Below are 13332 nucleotides of genomic sequence, written 5' to 3' on the forward strand. Positions count from 1 at the left end.
TTCATATTACCATATACATTACCCTTTTAAGTTTCTAAAAAGGATCTGTCCTAATGACGTAACTTCAGCTACATCATTATAAATGTTGGTTTTTCTTTTGATGCTTAAAATATAGTTTTCAAATGTAACATAAAATTTGACCATAAAACTAAACTAAAAAAAATCCCGAATTTCTTGACTTGTACTATAATGTTATCTCTTTCCCTTTTTCATTTTGACATGCATGGAAACGAAAACAAATCAAATGTCCACAAAACCCCAATCAGCAACACTACTTTCAAAGTGTCTTTTGACAAGTAACATGTGCATATTACAAATGCGAAGGCATGTTTGCAGCAGCTCTCTGAAAGCTACATTCCTCAAAGCTCTCTCTGTATCACCACCTTGTTTCACAGAAGAAAATGAATAAATATGTAATAGAAATGTGAAAATGTTAAAGCATCTGTATAAACAAAGAAAAGTCTTAATGCGCATAAGAATTATTTTCAGGACTTTGTGAAAAACCAGATACCAGATGCCTAAAGCTGACCTTCCAAGTGAGAATCTTTGAGATAGCTCCAGAAATTGTCATTTGAAACAAGTATTCCCCAGCTTACTGCTATAGGTGGTCCTTAGAAGAATCTTTAGATAGCACTGTCATAAGACTCCAGGTAAGCAATCCTAAATGATCTGCCTTTTCAACTTTGTGGCAGATTGCATTTTCTAAAGATGACTGTACAATACATACCTTTATGCTTTTCCTTTAAGGTGACATTGACATCTTTCCACCAAAAGAAGGGGTGCATGTTTCCTCTCCTTGAATCTGGACAGACTTTGACTACAGTGAAGTGATGTTATGTGACTTCCAAGACCAATGAATAAAATGCAACATAACTTCCGCCTGGTTCTCTTGGGAGACTTGCCCTTGGAATCTAGCCACCATGCTGTGAGAAAGCTAAGCAGACACAAGGAAAGGCCACGTGCAGGTCTTTCAGCTATAACTCCCAATGAAACCCCTGTTGACAGCCAGCCATCAACCACCAGACATGTGAGTGAAGTCTTAGATGATTCGAGCCATCAACATTTGAGCAATCCAAGTAAAGAAAAACAAGTTATCTCACCTTGTTAAGGGCAAATTTCTGATTTGTGAATAAAACTAATGTTGTCGCTGTTCTAAGCTACTAAGTTTGAAGTGTGGTGGTTTGTTTGTTTGTTTTTACAGAGGAATAGATAATTAGAACAAATTCCAAATATTTCTATGGCTTCTTTGGATAAAACATAAAGCCCTAGATAAACCTTCATGCATTCCAGTTTGCATTTAAGGATATCTGATTCTATCCAGCCAGATCCACCCCAGACTCCCTTGTTAGGTCTCATTTTAGTTTATTTCCTAGATCTATGGTTCTCAATCAGGAATGGTTTTGCTTCCCAGGGGACATTTGGCAATTTCTGGAGACATTTAATGACTGTCACAACTGGGGAGAAAATGCAATTGACATCTAGTAAGTAGAAGCTGGGGATGCTGGGTAAACACCCTACAATGTACAAACATAGCTCCTTCCCCCAACAACAAAGAATTATGAAGCCTAAAAGCGCAGAGGTTGAGAAACTTGGACCCATTCTCACCATCATGATTTTCTTCACCATCATATAGGTCTAGAGTTCTCAACCAGGACTTGAGAAAATTGTGTGTTTGGGGGAGTGGGCACAGAATTAGAATATCAGAATTATCTGTGAGGATTTTAAACCTATATAGGTAAACTTGTGGTGCTCAATCCTAGCTAAAAATTAGAAAAATTTGTCAAATTTTAATTTTTTTCTGAAATTCTTATTTTTACTGTAATATTTTGGTATTTTAAAGTACTAACTCTATACCAGCTCAATCCCCAACTGTAGATTCTGATTCAAAAAATCTTTGATGCCAGTAGTTTTTAAAAGCACCTAGGTGATTCTAATGTGTAACTAAACATGAGAACCAGAGATACTGGCCCCTTTTCCTGGAGATTCTAACTCCTAACTTGGTGAGAAGTGTTGGTGGAATCTAGAGAGTGAAGTTGGAAAATCCTGGCAGGGAATTCTGTGGGCACCCCTCTCTTCCATGAACCACGGAGAACCTTTGGTCTACATGCTCTCATGCACTTAGCCTATCATGTTCTGGCAAGAAAATAATCTGGTGCCAGACTCTTCATTCTTCTGCACTTATTTGGGATGGAAGCAAACCCTAAGGCTTATTAGTTCATTCTTGTTAAGTCAGTAAGCAGCACCATTTAGTACATGCTGAACAGCCAATTCTTATGTAATGGGCTCAGTCTGCTATACACATTTCCACCAAATATCAGCTCTATTTACTAGATTTTCCATTCATTGCTTAAGGTGGATATAAAAACAACAGTGAATATTTATAGAATTTTACCACTGGAGTGTCAAGCTAAATTAGATCATTCATATAATTTATATAGTTCAAGATGTTGACTAAAGTTGTTGATAGGATGATCTCCTGTTGAGGTTAATCTTCTCCTAAATAATTTAGGACTTGCCTTGTCCCCTGCACTCCGAAAAACACCAGTGAGGCATATGCATTGCCATCTGCCTCCGATACTAAGCAGATAAATGTCTGCTTATTTTTTTCAAATGACTTGGATGGAGAAGGAAAAAATGTGAAATAGCCTATTATTTAAATAATTACCTTGGCAAAAATGTATTATTACATCATGACAGTAAGCTTCTCTGAACATGTTATTATTACATTACATTTGTAGTTGAAAACAAAACAACTATACTTTTCTTTTCAAAATGTATTTGTCAAAGGAAAACACCACTTTAATAAATTAAATTTTTCAATAATTATCGAGTTGTAGCTTTTCTGTTTTTAACTCTTTCCCACTAAAGCCAAAACCAGAAAGACTCTTTAATGTTAAAATTATGCTTCCTCTCTATAAAAGGGAAACATGAATGCCTCTAATAGTTTCAATGTTAATTGTACACTGTATGTACATCTGCTAGAAAATGGTCATGATTAAGACCATTAGCCCTTTACTCAGATTGCCTAAGTTTAAATCCTAAGTCCACCATTTACAATGTGATCTTAGGCATACTATTTTATCTTGTTTGACTCAGTTTTATCTTTTCCAAAATGTTAATAATAAGAAAGTGCTTAGCATACTGCCTGGCACACAGATGTACTTAATGAATGAAAATCAAATCTGTCAAAACCAAGTGATATTGCCTCTGTCACTAATTAGTTGAACAACTTTAAGTCACTTTACCTCTCTAGTTTCAATTTTTCATGTGTATTATAAAAGCCTTGATTACTACTATTTAATTTAAGTTTTTTATATAATATTTCCTCTTAAACTGAAATCTAAAATATCAATTGCTTCTCCCAGGCAAGCTGCTGACAGGCAAGCCGTCTTATCAATATGACTTATATTGTGATCCCAAACAAAAGTTTCCATACTTATCTTCTAAAATATGACAGTGTACATAAAGATTTTTTGAGAAATGTAGAAGTCTCCCTCTCTCAGGTGACTATCTGACTTCTTTTCAGCATCTCAAAAGATATCTCAACTTGTTCATGTACTGTTCTCGGGCTTCTAACATGTCCTTCATGGAGGATGCTCTCCCTAGCAATAACAGTGACCTCCTGGATTCCAATCCAGTAGAGAACTGGAAGCCTTGTGGCAGTTGATTTTTCTGTAGCATTTGACCTTCTGAATAACTCCTTCCTTTTAGAAATGTTTCAGCTCTTCTGGTTTCTATTAGTGAGCCTCTAGTATCATTGTTCTCTTGCTCCACTGACCATCCTGTCTCAGCCTTCAATTGTTATGTTTCCCAGATTCCTCCTCTTGGCCGTATTCTATAATCCTCCTATATATTCCCCCATGGAATGCCCATGACTTTATGTACCATCTTGCATATCTTTACTCCCAAGTCTATAGTAAGATTTCTACTTCTCTTTTAGGCTTCAAACCTATACTTCCAACTACCTTCTGGATAGCTCTGGCTTAGGGATGGGCTTGGCCAATAGTATGCATTGATAGGAAATCAGAAAAGTGGAAAAGAATGAAGTAGGTGTAGTTATTCTTTTGTCCCTGCCCTGCAATGTAGTGTTAACTATTGTCACCATTTTATACTTTAGATCCTCAGGTTTTTTCATCTTATTAAAACTCTTAATTTTAGTCTTTAAACTTCACTCACACCTGCACTTTGCCCCCACACCTGCCACTCCTCCATTCTGGTACCAGCCTTAATCTTTCTGGCACTGTTTACTCAGCTTCTCCAGGTTCTTTTAGGTCTCAGGATGACCAAGCCTTGAGGAAACTTCTTGTGTTCTACTTCAAAAGCTTTAATCACTCACTTAACCTAGCATGTCCTACCAAGAACTTTATCTCTATGAATCTTGCTTAGTCTTAAGGATTGGGTTCCTGGTTAGCAAAAATGATTTTTCACCTTCCTCAAAACATAAATATATGTGTCTTCTAATAGTTCCTTGAATCTTCTGTCTTAGGGCCTAAATATATAAGGAAAGAACAAGAAAGAATAAGGTTTGGGGATGATTTTTCAAGCTCTGGTATCTTTCTAAAGGAAGGTCGTGTGGCAATTGCCTGAAGTCGGTACTTCTCTCCCTTCTCTAGAGATATATTGTTTGATATCTGGGTAAAATATTTAAGATGAACCTTTTTTAAAAAATATATTTTATTGATTTTTTACAGAGAGGAAGGGAGAGAGATAGAGTTAGAAACATCGACGAGAGAGAAACATCGATCAGCTGCCTCCCGCACATCTCCTACTGGGGATGTGCCCGCAACCCAGGTACATGCCCTTGACTGGAATCGAACCCGGGACCCCTCAGTCCACAGGCTGAAGCTCTATCCACTGAGCCAAACCGGTTTCGGCAAAGATGAACCTTTAAGTTCTTCAAACTTTTGTTACATTTTATCCATTAATACTTTAAAGAGTATTTATAAGTAGTTCCTTAAAGATTCTAGGCCTTTTTTTAAAAAAAAATATTTTATTGATTTTTTACAGAGAAGAAGGGAGAGGGATAGAGAGTTAGAAACATCGATGAGAGAGATCGATCAGCTGCCTCCTGCACACCCCGCACTGGGGATGTGCCTGCAACCAAGGCACATGCCCTTGACCAGAATCAAACCCGGGACCCTTGAGTCCGCAGGCCGACGCTCTATCCACTGAGCCAAACCGGTTCGGCAAGATTCTAGGCCTTATGTCGTACTGAACATTGCATGAAAATGATAAAATCTGATGTTGCTTAGTATCTTATACTGTCTTTGGTGTCCACAATAGACAGTCATATTATTTCTACACTAATAAAAGAGAAAAATGGTAATTAGCGTACGACCGCTACCCTTCCCATTGGCTAATCAGCATATCCTTATGCAAATTAACTGTCAGCCAAGATGGCGGCCGGCAGCCAGGCAGCTGGAAGCGAACATGAGGCTTGCTTGCTCCCGTGACTGCAGACTCCAACGTTCCCCGCCTGACTTGCAGGCCTCTGAGCTGGCAGTTTGAAACATTCTAACAAATATAGCCGGCTGGGATCTCAGAGCTGAAGTTATACATTGTTTCGATTATAGAACGGCAAACAAACCAGCAGCGGAAGCCTCAGAGCTAGAGCCAGAGCTAAAGCTGGCCCAGAAGAAAAAAAAAAAGAAAAAAAGGAGCTGTTGGGAGCTTCAGTCAAAACCGCCAGCCTGAAAGCAGCCCTCAGCCCCTCACCCAGACTGGCCAGGCACCCCAGTGGGGACCCCCACCCTGAAGGGTGTGTGACCAGCTGCAAACAGCCATCATCCCCTCATCCAGGCTGGCCAGGCACCCCAGTGGGGACCCCCACCCTTATCCAGGACACCCTTCAGGGCAAACCAGCCGGCCCCCAGGCCTCTATCCTATATAGTAAAAGGGTAATATGCCTCCCAGCACTGGGATCAGCAGAGCCGAGAAGTCACCTGGCACCGGATCAGCATGACAGGGGGCAGCGCCCAAACCCCCTGATCGCCCTGCGGCTCTGTGTGTGACAGGGGGTGGCGCCCCAACCCCCCCCCTTCCACGGGCCCTGCTCTGTGTGTGACAGGGGGCGGTGCCCTAACTCCCCTATCGGCCCTACTCTGTGCGTGATGGGGGAGCGCCTCAACCCCCTGATGGGCCCTGCTCTCTGAGTGACAGCGGGGAGCTCCTCAACCCCCTGATTGGCCCTGCTCTGTGAGTGACAGGGGGCAGCGCCCCAACCCCCTGATTGGCCCTGCTCTGTGCATTAGAGGGGGTGGTGCCGCAACCTCCCCATTGACCCTGCCTTGAGTGTGATAGGGGGCGGTGCCCCAACCCCCCAATCAGCCCTACCCTGAGCGTGACTGAGGGTGGCATCACAACCTCCCAATCCGCCCTGCTCTGTGCATGACAGGGGGCGGCGCCCCAACTCCCCAATCAGCCCTGCTCTGAGCCCGACCAGGGGCTGCACCTAGGGATTGGGCCTGCCCTCTGCCACCCGGGAGCAGGCCTAAGCCAGCAGGTTGTTATCTCCCGAGGGGTCCCAGACTTCGAGAGGGCACAGGCCAGGCTGGGGGACCCCCCTCCCCCCCGAGTGCACAAATTTTTGTGCACCGGGCCTCTAGTATTATTATATAGTTCCAGGACCACAAAACAACTGGTCAGGTCTAGTTTCATAAAAATAAATTGTTTTAATGAGAGAGAAGCTATTATAATTCTAAATGACTTTCTGCAGTCAAAATAAAACACGGAGAGAAGAGGCACAATGGAAATTGGTGAGGGACAGGACACAGAGCAGGTAAAGGTAATTACTATTTGGTGAAAGGAATTGTGAAAAGATTGTGTAATTTTACTTATGTCACATCCCATTAGCCATCATGTAGTTCCTACTGCTTTGATACTGAATGTTCAACTGATCCCAAGGAAACAAAAAGAATCAGAGGCTGGGCACTGCTCTTTTTGTCCACGAGACAGACACTAGGAAGAGATCGCAAACTTAAATGTCTACAGGACTCAGGCACTTAACATATATGAACAAACCCAGCCTAGGTATATGAAAAGCAGAATCATACTCGCAGTGAGAAATGGAAACTCACTCAAATATACAGCTGAGTATAGTGAGGAGTATGGCAACTAGAGAGCCTGGGTTCCTTCTTATGTGGCAGCAGTCTTGCAGTTCCAGCTCACTGCCTTGCAGAAATGTAGGCCCAGCTGTGCCCAATATTGTGATTGTTCAAGAGAAGCTGAAAGTAGGCTTTTATGAAATCTTCTGGTTTTAATAAAATTGGCAAAAAATTTAACAATTTTTTTGTTGTTAATCCTCACCCGAGGACATTTTTCCATTGATTTTTAGAGAAGGTAGAAGGGAAGGGGAGAGACAGAGAGAGAAACATCTAGGTGAGAGAGACACAGCAATTGGTTGCCTTCTGCACACACCCAGACCAGGACCAGGATTGAGCCTATAACCAAGGTAGATGCCCTTGACCGGAATCGAATCCTTCAGTCCACAGGCTGATGCTCTATACAATGAGTCAAACCAGCTAGGTCAGCGGTTCTCAACCTGTGGGTCGAGACGCCTTTGGCAGTCGAACTACTCTTTCACAGGGGTCACCTAAGACCATCCTGCATATAAGATATTTACATTATGATTCATAACAGTAGCAACATTACACTGATGAAGTAGCAACAAAAAATAATTTTATGGTTGGGTCACAACATGAGGAACTGTATTTAAAGGGCCAGAAGGTTGAGAACCACTGAGCTAGGGCAAAGCCAACAATTTTTAAACCATTCTACAGGCAGATAGCATGAGGGCCTAACAAAATTTATACGTTCATATTTCATTCTGAAAGTTGTGTTTAACAGTTAGTCAAGAAGATCCAGGAAACCCAAGCAAACGGGGGTATATTTGAGAGGCAAGGGACCTTAGCTAGCCGCAATACAAACACTTATTAGGCAAAGGTGTGAAATTTAGACTAAGGAGCAACTGTTATGTTTCTTTTGCTAATCTTGCCAAGATAGATTATGGCTATGTTAATAAAGCCAATCTCCTTTCTGTTGGCCATCTGATCTCTCTTAAAGTGAAATGTGTTAGATACTTTCCATTTGTTCATCCATTTCCCTTCTCTACCCTCTTTGTGTCCCAAGATGCTGGCCAGTATAGATTGCATTAAGCGGTTACTTATCTCTGGCTTCCATTGGGATTGGCCCATCTGGGGCATTGGCAGGAGATTGGGGGATAGAAAGAAATTGACATCAGGACTTTTATTATTTGCCCTGGTCTTTCCCTGCTGGTTCACTGATTGGCCCCCTTCTTCCTATCTGGAGACTGTCTTTATACAGCTCCCCTTGTCCTCTGTGCATGTATTCCTTGCAATACTACCTCTTCTTGACCCTTCAAGCCAAGGGTGCTAACGACTTCCCACTGTTATATGCTCTATCACTTGTTCCCTTCCATAAAACCTTCCCTATAGGTTTTAATTACCCAGCTTAACTACTTTCCATTTCCTGCCTGGAGCCTGCCTTAAGATGCCATTTCCAAGGACACAATCATTCCCCAGGGTTGAGATATTAACTAGGCAAAGTTTCTCATCAAGTCATGTAATCCTTATTTTTCTGGGTCCTTTAGGAAAGCAGATGTTTGGCAGGAAGTATCAGAAACTTTGAGAATGTATCAAATTTTAGATCCAGTAACTTCACCTTGGAAATAATTTTCCTAAGAAAAGAATCTTATTTGAGAATTTAAATACAGATTCATGCAAATATGTTTATTAGTAAAATGGTCAAAATGATAAACAACCCACCTCCCATTCTAGGAACATGCCAGGTATATTTCATTTGTGCACCAGCTTCCCACTACTTTTTGCTTTCTTTATGCCTGAGGGTCCAGCCTTTCTGGACTCCATCTATGGCTCCAAACGTTTGGCTTAGGGATGGGCTTGACCAATAGTGTGTCTTGATATGAAATCAGAAAAGTGGAAAAGAATGAAGTAGGGGTAGTTTATTTCAAACTTGCTATGACTCTTGAACAAAGGTGATATAGCTTGTCAGGTAGTATTCACACACTCAATATCTCTGGGGTTCAGTAATGCACCCTTCTTTTGCCCTCTGAAGCTTAAGAATAGTGATATGTGTCCCCACAGTTTCTAACTCAAGGATACAGCACTATCACTAACACTCTGTCCCCATGTTTATAAACAGTCCCTTCATTAATTCTCTTCAAATTACCCAGTTTGAGTATGCCAAAAATCTGGGGAAATCAAGGAGAGTATTTAAGTAAACTGAACAACAAACTCACTAGGGAATTCTATATAATAAAATCCTAATATGCAAATTGCCTGAACAGTAGAACGACTGGTGGCTATGATGCGCACTGACCACCGGGGGCAGATGCTCAATGCAGGAGCTGCCCCCTGGTGGTCAGTGCACTCCCACAGTGGGAGCGCCACTCAGCCAGAAGCTGGGCTCAAGGCTGGCGAGCGCAGTGGCAGTGGCAGGAGCCTCTCCTGCCTCCGCTGCAGGTGGACAGTAAGGAGCAAGGGGTCCTGGACTGCAAGAGCCCCCAACTGTGAGAGGGTGCGGGCCAGGCTGAGGAACATCTCCCCCGCGCCCCCCCCCCCAGCCAGTGCACGAATTTCTATGTTATATGTTACTATATACATATGTATATAGTAACATATAACATAGAAAAGATACTCATGAAGAATTTACAGGGTGGGGCAAAGTAGATTTACAGTTGCTTATATGGCAAATACTATAAAAATTAATAAACAATAACACAAGAATAAACTCTGTGTTTAGCATCCTCACAACTATAAACTTATGTTTGCCCCACCCTGCATATTAACAACAAAAATGGTGAATCCAGTATGAGCAAAACTCCATTTTTTTAAAAATAAATAAAATTCACTGTGAAAATGCAATATATGCTTCAAATTTACTATACTAAAAACACATTACTTTTTTTTATATTTTATTGATTTTTTACAGAGAGGAAGGGAGAGAGATAGAGTCAGAAACATCGATGAGAGAGAAACATCGATCAGCTGCCTCCTGCACATCTCCCACTGGGGATGTGCCCGCAACCCAGGCACATGCCCCTGACCGGAATCGAACCTGGGACCCTTCAGTCCGCAGGCCGACGCTCTATCCACTGAGCCAAAACGGTTTCGGTGACACACATTACTTTTTTAATGAAAACCTTTTTATTTAAGATTACTTAAAAGTGAAAGACACTGTAGTTATGCCTAGAGGAATTCAGAAAGCTTTTATAGGCATGTCATTATAAATGATTCTTGACAATCAAACAGGACAAATGAGAAGGAAAGGGGGGAAAATCATGTCAGCTGAGATGAGGTTAAAGCCGATGAAAAGGCAAGGGAAATGCTTGTAGAAAATCAGGTTTCTGTTCTGTAGAGCAGGGTAGATGGAGTTGGCCAGAGGGAAGGAAGATATCGTGGAAAATGGTACTGGAAATATGATGTGGGGCCAGAATATTTATGGTTTCATAGTTGATACGAAGGGCCTGCAGAAAAACTGAGGAAAAGCATAAGATAAACCATAGAAGGTTGTTGTTGTTTTCTTAAGGATAAGGTTAGATTTGTGTTTCAGAAAAGCTCTCCTGGGGATGAGATGGCTGGGAGTTCAAGAAAAGGAAAGGTCTGAACTAAGGAAGCAGTAAAATATTTAAATAGAAAGGAAAAGACTAGAGACCTTTCACTGAGGTGGGTTTAATGTAATTTGTTAACTAATAAAAGACAGGGGTTAGGCAGCATACATCCCTAAGACAGAACAATAATACCCAGGACACACTGAAAAACTTGGTAATCTCTGCTACTTTAGCTTGAAAAGGTTTTGATTGATGGAAAATATCAATTGCATTTTTGTTGTGATTGCATATCATACTGAAATGTGCATCTTTATAAAAATTTTCTTATATTTATGAATTTTTAGAGGACAAACTTCACAGACATAAGATTAGTGTTTCAAACACTTTAAAGATTTTATTACATGTTGCCAACTGATTGCAAGAAAGCCAATTTACCATTCCACTATAAATGAGTTCCTATTTCAACCCTCTATTGTTAGCATTAAGTATTGTCATTTTGAAGTTTGTTTAATGGGTAAGTCTTTCATCTCAGTTTTAAAATTAATATTTTTAAAAACTGGTGAAGCTAAACTTTTCCCAGGTTTTAAGTATTTGTAGTCCCTATCCTTGAATCATATGCTCATGCTCTTTGCCCATTTATCTACTGGGGACGTCTTCTGATTTAGTTGTAGGAACATATTCTATGGTATGTATTTTTATCTGCTTCTGAAATATTTATAAACATCTAAGTTTTAAAGAAATCATCAAATTTGTTCATCTGTTTTTTAAAATTGGATAAATCACTTTCACATTTAGAAAAAGTTTTATTCGTAATAAAAATTACATATATATATATATATATATATATATATATATATATAGTTTTATACTAAGCCCTTTAATCCATCATGAATGTATTTTGGTATAAAGTAACTTTCTAAATTAATGTGTTTTATAAATAGCTAACAATTGTCCCAACACCATTTATTAAATTATTTATTCCTTCTGCATTGATTTCAAAGTATATTTTGTGTAATGTTAAATTATTACTGATATTAGAATATATTTCTGAGCTATTCTATTTACCAACTTAGTCATCTATTTTTATTATTACATATTACTTCTAAGTAAAATAATATCTTTGAGAAAAGACTGAGTTTTACTGATGCTTGTATTTTCCATAGGACCTATCACTTTACACATACTAAATGTTCAATAAATATTTACATATTTATTAAATGGATGTTTAAATTGAATATCCTATGCCTAATTTACAAAGAATTTCCGCACTATGTTAAAAGGTCACATTCTTCAAGGTGAAACATGAAGTAATTTTGAAATTGGAGAAGGGGGCTGAAAATGGAAGCATTCCAAGAATAAAAATACCATGTGAATTTGATTAGAATAATTTAAAATTTGTAGTGACTTCATTCTCCAGAGGCAATGTGATCATGAGAAAATGCTGAAAGGGGGAATGTTAGTCGTGGACTCACTGTGAGTTATTGAAGTTTGCAAAGACCTTTAACAGTATAATGATGTGCAAATCAGTCCACATACCACCATGGCTCAACAGATGAACTATGTCAATAGTGAAATGTTGTATTTATAATGTCTGCTGATACCTTTAGTTGAGAGGACTAGTCGTGGATCCTTAAAATTGCTACACATTCAGAGTACTGAGCAATAAAGTAATAATTTTTAAAACATATATATATTTACTTAACCTCCTGACTACATATAAGTTTAAATATGTTAAATTGTAAATAAAAGGCAGTATTAAGTATGTCATCTCTATCATGTACAAATTAGTAAAGCTTTTATGTCAAACTGTACAAGGATGACTTCAGGCCAAAAAGATTGTGGAACAATTTGCTTTGATTAAGGAGACATAAAACTAGACTGTCTTAAAGAATGCTAGGATTACAGGCTTCTATATAAAGACATGCTCATTACATCTATCAATGTGGGTAAAGAATTGTATAGTTACCAGAAAAGGAAAGTTATGTATAAAGCAAAGCAAAGATATTTGATGTTATTTTTATGACAATATGGAAGTCTTGAAATAAGCATTTATGCATTTTCAATGTTGTTTATACTATGAAATTTAAATAATCTAAATTAGCATTGCAAAAACCCTTGAGAAAATATATGGTGAATTCTATAATGTTTCATTAATGATCTCCACTTTGATTCTCACAGTAATCTTATTTGGTAGTGTGTGTGTGTGTGTGTGTGTGTGTGTGTGTGTTTCACAGACTATTTTTTTAGAGTAGTTTTAGGTTCACAGCAAAATTGAATACAGAGAGTTCCCATATGCCTCCTACTCCTCCACACATATAGCCTCCTCCACTGTCAACATCCCATAAAAGCAGTATTGTAACAATGAATGAACCTACAATGACACATCATTATCACTCAAAGGCCATAGTTTACAGTAGAGTTCAGTCTTGATGTTGTACATTCTGTGGGTTTTGACAAATGTACAATGACATGTATCCACCACTGCAGTGTTATAGAGTAGTTTCACTGCCCTAAAAATCCCGTGCTCCATTGATTTATCCCTATCCCCCTTACTCTGGAAATCATCTTCACTATCTCTATATTTTTGCCTTTTCCAGAATGTCATGTAATTAGAATCATATAGTATGTAGCCTTTTTCACATTGGGTTATATTCTTTAGCAATATGCATTTAAGTTCCTCCATGATTTTTATGGCTTGATAACTCATTCCTTTTTGGTGCTCAATAACATTCCATTGTCTGGAT

This window comes from Myotis yumanensis, unplaced genomic scaffold (assembly GCF_028538775.1).
Source record: "Myotis yumanensis isolate MYYU_CA2020_CCGP unplaced genomic scaffold, mMyoYum1.0.hap1 SCAF_9, whole genome shotgun sequence".
Classification (NCBI taxonomy): domain Eukaryota; kingdom Metazoa; phylum Chordata; class Mammalia; order Chiroptera; family Vespertilionidae; genus Myotis; species Myotis yumanensis.